The sequence below is a fragment of the Amaranthus tricolor genome, chromosome 6 (assembly GCF_026212465.1).
Source record: "Amaranthus tricolor cultivar Red isolate AtriRed21 chromosome 6, ASM2621246v1, whole genome shotgun sequence".
NCBI lineage: Eukaryota > Viridiplantae > Streptophyta > Magnoliopsida > Caryophyllales > Amaranthaceae > Amaranthus > Amaranthus tricolor.
The window spans coordinates 5327343-5339128 of NC_080052.1; the positions used below are offsets into that span (position 1 = coordinate 5327343).

Consider the following 11786-nt stretch of genomic DNA (forward strand, 5'->3'; position numbering starts at 1 on the left):
GAGGGGCGGGTCTAGGGTCTGGGTCTCGAGGTCGGGTTTGCACCTTGAAACCCGAACCTGGACCCGTCAGATATTTTTTGGATTCAGATCCGACCCGGATCCGATAGATCTCAAAAATTAAGACCAAGACCCTTAAAAAAAGGGCGGGTCCGGAGGGAATCCAACAGGGTCCTAAACCCATGACCATCCCTAATAACGACGAATAAAGAGAAATAATGTCATAACCGTTTGATAGAACAAAAAATTTAAAACTAAAGTTGTTCGTTATCAACAACGAACAAACTATATATAATGTCCTCTTTGTTCGTTGTTACTAATAGCGAATAAAGTAATTTTTTTTCTATTGTTCGCTGTTAGTAATAGCGAACAATCTGACCTTGGGCTCTAACCTGAAAGCACTTATTCTGGGAATTAAAATTTTTCGAAACTTATTTGGAATTTTTTGTTTAAAAAGCTTATTCAATAGTTGATTTCAAAATTGAAAAGAATAAGTTTATCAGAAAAAATTCCCAAAAATAAGCCTCCGATAATTTTAATTTTCAAGATAATTGTTTTCATGTCCGAATCTAAGGTTGGGTATGTTCGCAACTACTAACAGCAAACAAAGAAAAAGTCAAAATTCTTTGTTCGTCGTTACTAACAACAAACCAAATGGAGACAATGTCATAATGTTGTAAGCAACAAAAAATAAATCAAAACAAAATTTTGTACATTGTTAGTAAAAAACATGTTTTTCATTTTTTTTGTCCCTTCAAACATTATGACATTACCTTCCTTTTTTTGTTCACTGATAGTAACATTGAACATACCTAACCTCAACTTTGGCATGAAGATCCTTATTTTGAAATTAAAATTTTCAAAGCTTATTTTTGGAAATTTTTTGATAACTAACTTATTTTTTTTCGATTTTTCAATCTATGCAAAGGATCTTTCACTTTAGTTTTGGATCTCAATCAAATCATTTTTGAAGTTTAGGTTGTTGCAAGGGCCCACTTTTTTTATTTAGAAAAAAACTCGTCTTGTATGAGACCGTCTCACAGTGAAACAAGTCCATAAAAGACCCATTAGTGAAAAATCATTAAAAAAATAATAAAAACTGAAATCCTACTTGTATAGAAAACGGTTTTGTTATAATAGTTTGGCTGCCTAATTGAACTTGTCTCATGGTGAGACGGCCTCAATATAGAATTAGTGTTCAGAAAATGTCTACACCTAAATGAATAGTCTCACCGAGATTAAAAAAATCCTATCATACAATTAACTAAATACAAATTCTTGTATGAGATGGTCTCACCGTGAAACGTGCCATAATTTTGGGTTAAAAGCTCAATAATAGAAACTTTTAGCATAATGGACCTTTTGTATTGATTAGTCTCACAATGAGACAATCTCATGCAAAATGTCTAGACCTAAATGAATAGTTTCACCGAGATTAAAAAAATCATATCATACAATTAATTAAACACAAATTCTTATATAAGAGAGTCTCATAGTGAAGTCTAAACCAATTTTGGGTTAAATAGCCCAACAATAGAAACTTTTAGCATAATTAACATTTTGTATGGATTAGTCTCACGGTGGGAGGATCTCATACAAGAGGGACTATTAACAAAAATGGTTGGAAAATTTCATGCGACACTCTCATAAAGATTTGCCACATGGAATAATCAATCACATAATTAACTAGAATCATACAATTAAACAAAAGACTGGAAAATTACATGTGGCACTCTCACAAAGATTTGCCACATGGAATAATCAAATTATACAATAAACTAACAATCAGTCTCTTGAAAGACTGTCTACTTATTGTACCCTTACTGCCTACTTACATCATCCTTAATGCTTACTTACATCATGCTTATTGCCTAACTACAATCATTGCCATCAATTTGCAAGGGCAAAGCGGGCTATCGCCTAGGTTTCCACATTTTTTAGGGCCTAATTTTTTTTTTTCATGTACAAAATTAAACTTAACTTAAATAAAATTTAGGTATAATTTATAGTATTTTTTAGCATGTAATATGAGTTTATAGGGTTTTTTTTATAAAATTCTTAAAATATCAATTATACAATTAACTCAAAAGATTGGAAAATTATATACGACATTCTCACAAAGATTTGCTACATGAATAACCAAATCATACAATAAACTAACAGTCGGTCTCCTTAGAGACCGTCTCTCTAAGATACGTCTCTTAGATCCAGCCCATTAGAGCTTTGCCTACTTATTGTATCTTTAATGCCTACTTACATCATCTGTAATGCTTACTTACATCACGCTTATTGCCTAATTACAACGTTGCCATCAATTTGCAATGGCAAAGCGGGCTATCGCCCAAGTTTCCAAACTTTTTGAGGCCCAGAAAATTTTTTTTCATGTACAAAATTGATATTAGCTTAAATAAAATTTAGGTATAGTTTATAGTACTTTTTAGCATATAATATGAGTTTTTAGGGATTTTTATAAAATAGTTAAAATATCAAGTATATAAAATAGAAAGAGTAAAACATTATTTAATTATTATGCCTTAAATTTTTAATAGTTATTTTTATCTTTCGCTCTAAGGCCAAAAATGAACGAGACGCCCTTGCTTACAATATCGTTAATGCTTACTTACAGTATTCCTATATGCTTACTTATAGTATCCTTGATGCCTACTTACATTATCATCAATGTTCTTATAATACCATCCTTAATGCCTACTTACCGTATCACTATATATTATCCTTAATGCCCACCGAGTAAGCATGCAATACTTACAATATCTTAATCGGTTACTTACAATATCTTTAATGCCCACCGGGTAACTTACTCTATGTTTCTCTTTATGAACCGACCCAATTTGAGATGGTCTCTCAAAGAGACCGTCTCCCACAAGAATTTATGATTAACTAAAAAGATTAGAAAATTTATTGTGGCACTCTCAAGATTTGCCTTATAGAATAATCGATTATTACAATTAACTTAATGTACATATGTATTTAACTAGGGTAAATTATAAAGATAAAAATTTGAATGAAAACAAAATTGTTACAACATTTGTGAGCTTTGATGAATTAAACAGTGAATTAAACGTCAAAATGGTGAATTAAACATTTGCGTGCATAAAAATGGTTTAGGGCAAATTATAAAGACAACAAACACTTAATAAGAGTACAAATGTCAAAATGGTCAATTAAACGAAAATTGACAAGAATTCAACGAAAAATGCTTTGGCAGTTAGATAAGGCATAAACTGGATGCTACCATGTGGAAAAATCGTACAAAAATGCTACAATTGGCGTTTCATGAAAGTTCAATACTGCCATGTGGAATTTCTAATATTTCTTACATCATTCTTTGAAAATTTTATTTATATACATCTTCATCCTAAACTTCATATATTGCACGAGCTTTTAAACTTGTCGAATAAAATATAATAATAAGTATAAAATCAACTTTATCTTATTAGGTTCAATAAATATAGTAATTAACCGATTTGATTATTTCATGAGGCAAATCTTTCTGAGAGCGCCACTTGAAAATTTTCAATTCTTTCAGTTAATTGTATTTGTATTCCATGTGTCAAATCTTTGTGAGAGTGCCACATGAAATTTTTCAATAAATATCAGCTGGTCTTATTTTGTTCAATAAATATAGTAATTAACCAAATTGATTATTTATGTGGTAAATCTTTGTGAGAATGCCACATGGGATTTCCAATCTTTTTAGTTAATTATAAAACCAAATTAATTATCAGCTGGTCTTGGACAAGACGACCTCATAATGAGACCGTCAATTTTGGACGACCCATTTCACGCATGTAACAACCTGGGTATTTTTTTCATTTTCTGGGCATTTTTCAATTTTGATCTTAAAGGTATCAATTTTGACCTTAAAGGTATCAATTTTAAAAATTAATACCTATAAGGTCAAAATTGATAAATGCCCAAAAAATTGAAATGTTGTTACATGTGCGAATTGCGTTGGCCCAAATTGACAGTCTCATAATAAGATCGTAGACCGTCTCGTCCAAGTTTTTGTGATTAATTATTCCATGTGGCAAATCTTTGTGAGAGTGACACATAGAGTATCCAATCGTTATATTTAAATGTATGGCAAAAATTTTTGTGAGAGTGACACATAGAATTTTCTAATTCTTTTAGTTGATTGTATTATTTGATTACTAGTTTAAAAAGCCTGTGCAATTCACTCTCATAAAGATTTGCCACATGAAATAATCAATTTGGTTACTTACTATATTTATGGGACTAATAAGGTAAAGTTGATTTTATACATACAATTAAACATACAATAAACTAAAACGATTGAAAAATTCCATGTGGCACTCTCACAAAGATTTGTCACATGAAATAATCAAATTGGTTAATTACTATATTTACCGAACCTAATAAGGGAAAGTTGATTTTATAAATATTACCCATTCAGTTCCTTAAAGAAGTTCTCACTTGACATTTCAGGGTGTTCCAAATGTTGTTCCCGTAAAGAGTCTTTCTATTTTTATCATAAATTTTGGACAAAAATAACTTTGTAGATCCACTTTAATATTTTAATAATGCTTATGGTCTCTACATATCTTCCACTAACTTTATTTAATATTTTTATATTTCCTATGGTATCCACATGTTTTCAACTAATTTTTAAAAATATTTTTTTTAATTTGTGGTTCCCATATTTCTCCACTAACTTCTTTTAATATTTTTTTAATGTTTATAAATCCCGCTTTTCCTTCATCAACTTCATTATTCAATAAAATATGATATCGAGTATCGACTATCTAAAAGATTCTATTTTTCTTGATTCTAAATGAACATTCCTTGTTGGAACTTCATTAGAGAACAAAGAAAGTATTTATTAAATTGGAAAACTTCATTAGAGAGTATTGATTCTGAATGAACTATTGACTAACTTTCTTTTAATATTGATTTTAATGTTTAGTGTACTATTGATCATTTGTACATACATCTTAATGTAAAACTTACAAAACAAGTACAATTAACTAAAAGATTGGAAAAGTTCATGTGGCACGCTCTTAAAGATTTGCCACATGAAATAATTTGATTGGTTAATTATTATATTTATTGGACCAAATAAGGTAAATTTGATTTTACAGAGTATATATTATTATATTTTATTATATATTTACTATTGATTATTTGCATATACATCTTAATATAAAACTTACGGAACAAGACATAACACTACTATAAATTATCACTTGTGCCACTGTCACAGTCGTGGCACAACTAAGAATTTCCCGTGGCTATGCTAACTAGCCACGGGAATTCAAGCTAGATACTACTGTGGCACAAGTGATCGTAGCTAAATTGTTGCCACGGGAAAATTATGATTGTGGCATAAACTCTTTTTTTAGCCACGAGAAAATTATGGTGGTGGCATAAACTCTTTTTTTAGCCACGGGAGATCCTGTGACTAATTATGTTCTTCTGCCATAGGCATAACCCGTGGCTAATTATATTCTTCTGCCACATGAATTCCCTCGTGGCTAATTATATTTTCCTGCCACATGTATTTGTTCGTGGCTAATCATATCCTTATATAACCTATGGCTAATCATATTAAACTGCCACATACAATAAGAGCGTAAATTATCGTTTACCACATGAACAACATGTGGCCACAAATCATTCATACAATCAAACTCATGGACAAAATAGTATACTACTTGTAGGTAAATTCAACTAGTGTCTAAATAGTGTGGTTTTAGTTGTAACAAACCTTTTATATATCTTTTTACAAAAGTATTTACAGAAATAACACACTATTTATAAAACAAACACACTAGCTATTATCCTTTTCAATATAAAAGTAACATAAATTCATCGTCTTCCTTGTAAAACATGAGTATATTTGTCTCAACTCTACTGCGTCTATTGCATTGATATAACAACGTTGGCTTTTAGAATCCAAAATACATTTACCTACAAAGAAAAAAAAGAAAAAAAATAGCATATTATAATATAAGTCATCAAAGAAAAACAAAATTATTTTCAAAATAATAAATAGCAACTCTGTGGAAAGTGTTGAGTCCGCTGGAGAGTGCTAACTAGATACCCACTACTGCACATTTCAAGGACTATAAATAAGCATTTATGTACTGCTAAGAAATAAGAGGCAATCAAGTTCTGAAATACTACCATCAAATAGAAGACTCTTACCAAAAGGAAACATATCCTCGTAACGTCCCTCGATCAATACAATATATGGGCCCTATATTTCCCAATAGCATGGATTTGCTTTTGCCAATTTCAAAGTAAGGAAATTTTTTATTTGATTAAAGTCATCATAATACAACAAGCATCATCCAAGATCGTGTGAGCTCTTCATAGCAGTCTACAATTTAACACACTTCTCAGGGCCTCTACCTCCAACTAGATTCCAATTAAAGTCAAGCAAGTCAAGCAGCTGCTCTAAACTAATTTTTTTCAAAATATATTGAATATTGATTATAACAATCATGAAACTTCACCAGCTTTGGACGTATAGTTTGGTAAAAATCTAGAACTTCAGAATACTTCTGAGCGTATACTTTGAAGCAGCTAGAAACTCCAACCTCAATTTGATAGTTTACATTCTCAATATTGGATTTATCGTCATCACAAAGTAGCAAAACATGTGAGTGGTCTCAAGAAATTCACTTTTGATTTCCGATCATTTAAATCCATAAACCATTGAAGACTGCAGAGGAATCAACCACACAAACACATTCACGAGTCACGCCAAAAATCATCTCTTTAGCATTCATTATCCAATAAAGGTCACCAGGTGATAACAACAGAAGCTAAATAGCTAGTCTCCCATATTTACACTCTTCCTAAACACCTTTTCAACCTCAAAAGAACTAACATATAATACACTAACACCGCTAACTATAAAACAGAGTCCTTAGAGCCCAAAGAGGTCACTATAGCCTCTATAAACTTCAGATAGCTTGACAAGATTAAGGAGTTGTACAACATTTTCTCTAATCCCATTGGATATTTTTTCCATAAATATTCCTGCATCATGCACCTCTCTATTTGAACAAAATTACAAAGCTTATTATATAGAACAATTTTTTTCGTCTTCCTTCGCTTAAAATATTTAAAGATAACGTTCAACATTACAGCGACAATCATGAATAGGTACATAAGTTAGAAGATCAAGGGGATCACAAAGCATTCTATCAAGAACCCACAACTATTTTGTACTTCCTAAAATAGAGAATCAAAAACTTGCATAATGTTTTTAAGGGATGTAGAGATACTAACTGTTCATCACATCGACTCACATTTTATTCTTACCAATTCTTCTAGAATCACACTTCAGCTTAAATGGATAACAAAATTAAGATAATGAAGTTAAAATAGCATATGCAAAACATTATGATATTACATTAAATGACCAAGACCACCCACCAAAAAAGAACACAAGGCATACAAAAGAAAGAAAGCAGCTGTGACCTATGAGTAAGTATGGCCAAGTAGGGGAAGCCATCACACAACTACTTATAAGAAAGAATAATATGTTATGTCCAGACACCTTTCAACATACAGAAAAAATAAGAACAAGAGGGTGTTTGTTCATAGGGAATTGAAGGTGGTAACGTGAATCCTACTCCCAAGTCCTTGTTTTCTTGATGGGAATTAGAAGAGATTGTGTTCGAGAGTAGAAGTCACAAGCACCCCAACTACCATAAATCTATTGCCAAGGAGGTGCTGGTAATTAGAATGGGAATTGGGAAGTCCAATGTTAAGACTCTTTAATCCCTCACTGAAATCAGTTTCCACCATCGTCTTAACTTATTGGTTGCTTCCAAATCCATAACTCAATTTTGCCTCTTTTTCGGTTGTATGTAGAAAGAATTATCCCTCATTGAAGTTAAGAGTTTGCTCTTATGCTTTTTAGGTGAAGCAAATATATTTTGATGAAGTTGTTGCTCTTGTTGAGAAATTTAAAGACCAGTTATGATTTTGTGTAATAAATTTGTCAGGGTAAACATGTTATAGATTTAAAGAGACAGGAGAGAAAAAGTATCAGCTTGAGATTCCATAGCATGGCAGTTGAGCAGAAGAAGATGAAATTCGAAAGAGGTGTTAAAATGAGAGTACTAGCAAAGGCATCTTTGTAGCTTCATTTTTAAAAATAAAATCCCCACCAACAGTTCCTGTTCCTATCCCAAACAAAGAATTGGGAAATATTTCGTCAATTCTTCTTCTACTCCACCGGTCCACCTTCTAATTACTCAATCCCCCATTCACTCCTCATACATTTCCCTAAAGGTCTAGAAAGCCCTATTCTGTTGATAACCTATTCAAAAGTAGCGTACAAGAAGTAAATTTAACTAATAGAGTTGAATTCTCCCTTCCAAAATCCAATCTGCCTCCAGAACTTGATAGAACACAAATATCATTATTATGCTTATAAATTAAAATGTTTGCAATGTTTGAACAAATTAAAGGTTATGAAAAAAACTTAAAACATTTAAAGGTACTGGAATTTAAAGGTACTGGAATCGAAACTGGAATTTTATTAACACTGCAATTTACAGGATATGAAATAGCACTTAAACACTTAAAGGTACCAGAATTTTTTGAACAACTAAAATGCAAATCGAAACTGGAATTAAAGGCACTGGAAATTAGATGTCGCAATTTTTTAACGAATTAAAAAAACACTTAAAACTACTCTAGATCAGATTTTTAAACAAAAATGAAGAAAGAACAAATGATTCAATGAAGATGAGAAAATAATTAGAACAAAACAATAAAGGAAAATTTAATTTTAAAATTACACCTTTTGCTCCTTATCTTTTAAAATTCTCCCTTATAATTATTTTTAAAAAATTCGATCTTTATTTTACGTGAATTTTACAAGTTCCTTAATGACGTCAATATTTTAAAAGAAAATGTAGTATAAGGGTCAGATTTTAAAAAAAATAATCGATAGGCAGAATTTTTAAAATAAAGCGACCTGTGAGATTTTTAAAATTAAATTTTCCAACAATAAAATGTCATCGAGAAAATGTAAGGAACAACAATAATTAGAATAAAAACAACAACGAAAATAAAAAATGATGAATTTAATAAAAAATGATGAACAAAAACAACAAAAATCCGAACGAACCAACCAGAGATTAAATTTAATCGAAAACACAAACAAATGAAAAAAATGATAATCGAAGCAATCACCTTGAAGATTAAAAGGGCTGAAGATCAAAGATCAAGAAGAAGATAATATCGCGTGCAGCCGGTAGGGGATGAAGAAAAAGAATTGCAGTTCAATCCTTCATCGCCATCTCAGACGGTTAGTTTCTCACTTTCAGTAGTCTCAGACGGCTGTTTTCCAAATACAAACCTGGTTTTGGGATTCGTTTTTGGTTTAAAATATATATAATGAATCAATTCAATTAAACAATTAGCTCTAATAATTTGGTGTTTGGTTTTCTTAATTATTCACCAAATAATTTTTTTTATTTAAGCTTTATGTAATTAGTTTTAATAATCAGTTTTTGCCTTTTAGTTATATAAAACCGAATTCAGAATAATTAATTTGGTTTTTAATTTCAATGAAAATCAAATGGAATTTTAAAAATAATCAAATCATATTTCTTAGTCGATTTTGAAGAGTTTGATTTGCGTATTAATCCGAATAAAATTCACTACTATTAGTAAGTACATTTATCAATTTAAGTAGCTTACTTTCTACTAGAGGTGTTCATTTGGGTGATCGGGTCGGTTTCGGACGGGTGTCATTTGGTTCGGTTGTATGTTCGAATCGGTTATTTTTCGGCTGTGTGTTACAACGGGTCACACTCGGGTTGAGTCGGTTAGTCATGGTTCGGTTGGAGATCGGTTATTCAAGCTATTGCGTTAGCATCGGTTCGGTATCAGTTGAAGTTCGTATCGAGTGTCAATCGGTCTGGGGTTGTCATCGGTTACTAATTGGTTCGGTTTTGTCGGGTACAGATCGGGTTCGAGTTTTTTTTTTTTAAAAACAGAATTTGGCTACGTATTACTAATTACTATTGATTGAATCAATATCAAATTAAGTTGTTAGTCATTTTTTAATTGATGATAGGATTCCCTTTACTTAAAGCAAAATAGTTAAAATGCAAATTAATTAGTAATCATTATTACTTTGTTACTTTTACTTGTTTGACCGGAAATTAAAATTATAAATTTCTATCAATTTTCATCTAATTCGATTAAAAGTAAACATTGACCATTGATTACTAATTCTAAATATATGAAACCATTTATTTATAAAATTTAAATTAGTAAAATATCTAACACTTTATTAGATTAACTAATAAGATAATTTAATTTATTAAAATATCTAACACTTTATTAGATTAACTAATAAGATAATTTAATTTATTAAAATATCTAACACTTTATTAGATTAACTAATAAGATGATTGAATATGAGTCTATCATACTTTTATGTTAAAAATTGGTTCAGGTTTACAGCAGTTCGATCTAAAATTTGTTCGGGTTAAGTAGGTTTTAGCCGGATCAAATTCGGTTTCGAGCATGATTCGGGTCGGTCATTATTAGGTTCGGCTAATTTCGGTTAACGGTTATGTGTCGGTAGGGATGGTCATGGGGCGGGTCTGGTCAGACTCAGACCCGGACCCTTTTATTTTTTATGGATCCAGACCCGGATCCGGACCCTTAGGGTCTAAAATTTTCAAACCCAGACCCAGACCCAGACCCAAACCCTACGGATCTGACGGGTCTAGGGTCCTTAATAGGTCTTATACAAAGCCTCTTTAATTTGTCAAAATTGTACCTTTTGCGATCTTTTTGTATTTTTGTAAGCAACTTATTATCGTATTACAAACACTTGTTCGAGTCCATAAAATTCAAATACAAAATAATTACTAAAACGTAAAAACACTTGTTTAAATACATAATTAAAAATCAAATATAAAAGACTAAATGAGAAACATAGTGAATCAAGTGAATGAGAAAAAAATTTGAGACTTAGGGTTACTGGATTGAGAATGAGAACTTGAGAAGGCAATCAAGTGAATTAATTAAGTAATTAACTTATCAAGGGCCCAAGGCATTATATTATTATATATTAATAATAAACAAATTAATATTAGAATTCAAAAATCAGAAATCTATAATATAAAATTTAAAAGTTTAGGGTCCGGGTCTGGGTTCGAGTTTTCACCTTAGGACACGGACTCGGACCCGTCAAATATTTCTTGGATCCAGATCCGACCCGGATTCGATGGGTCTCAAAAATTTAGACTCAGACTCTTAAAAAAGGGGCGGTTCCGGAGCGGGTCCAACAGGGTCCTGGACCCATGACCATCCCTATGTGTCGGTTATAGCTCGGGTTCAACTTTCCCATTTTCGGTTGTCAACCGGTTCGGGTACTGTCGGTTCGATAAACCTAAAAAAGAACACATTTTCGAGTCGGTTTACTTTCGATTTCGGTTTGGATTTTCGAATCGGATCACTCTTGAACATCTCTACTTTCTACTATTATTTTGTTTCTTTTCCCATAATTGGAATCTCTCAAATAGTGTTATTTAATATATTCAAAAAATTTAATGTTCAAAAGTGTTGCCAATTTGTGACAAGTAATTATTTCCTATGATAAATATTTATTTGTGACATAATTCATACATAATTATTTATTTGTTACGATAAATTTATCTATGGCATAATTCGTGGCATAAGTTATTGTTTGTCACAATCTATATTTATCCGAGGCATATTCCCCAACAAATTGCTCCAAAATTCATCCAAAAACAAACACTAGG

The 11786-nt window shown here is 31.3% G+C and overlaps 1 long non-coding RNA gene across 1 annotated transcript; it reads right to left on the reverse strand.

Annotated features, from left to right (window-relative positions):
• Positions 1 to 5596: 5596 nt before the first annotated feature.
• On the reverse strand, positions 5597 to 10165 carry LOC130814560 (uncharacterized). Its single transcript, XR_009042452.1, has 2 exons — positions 9196 to 10165; positions 5597 to 5946 (listed from the first exon to the last, which is right to left on the reverse strand). It is a non-coding gene; the product is annotated as an uncharacterized LOC130814560 (long non-coding RNA).
• Positions 10166 to 11786: the final 1621 nt, after the last annotated feature.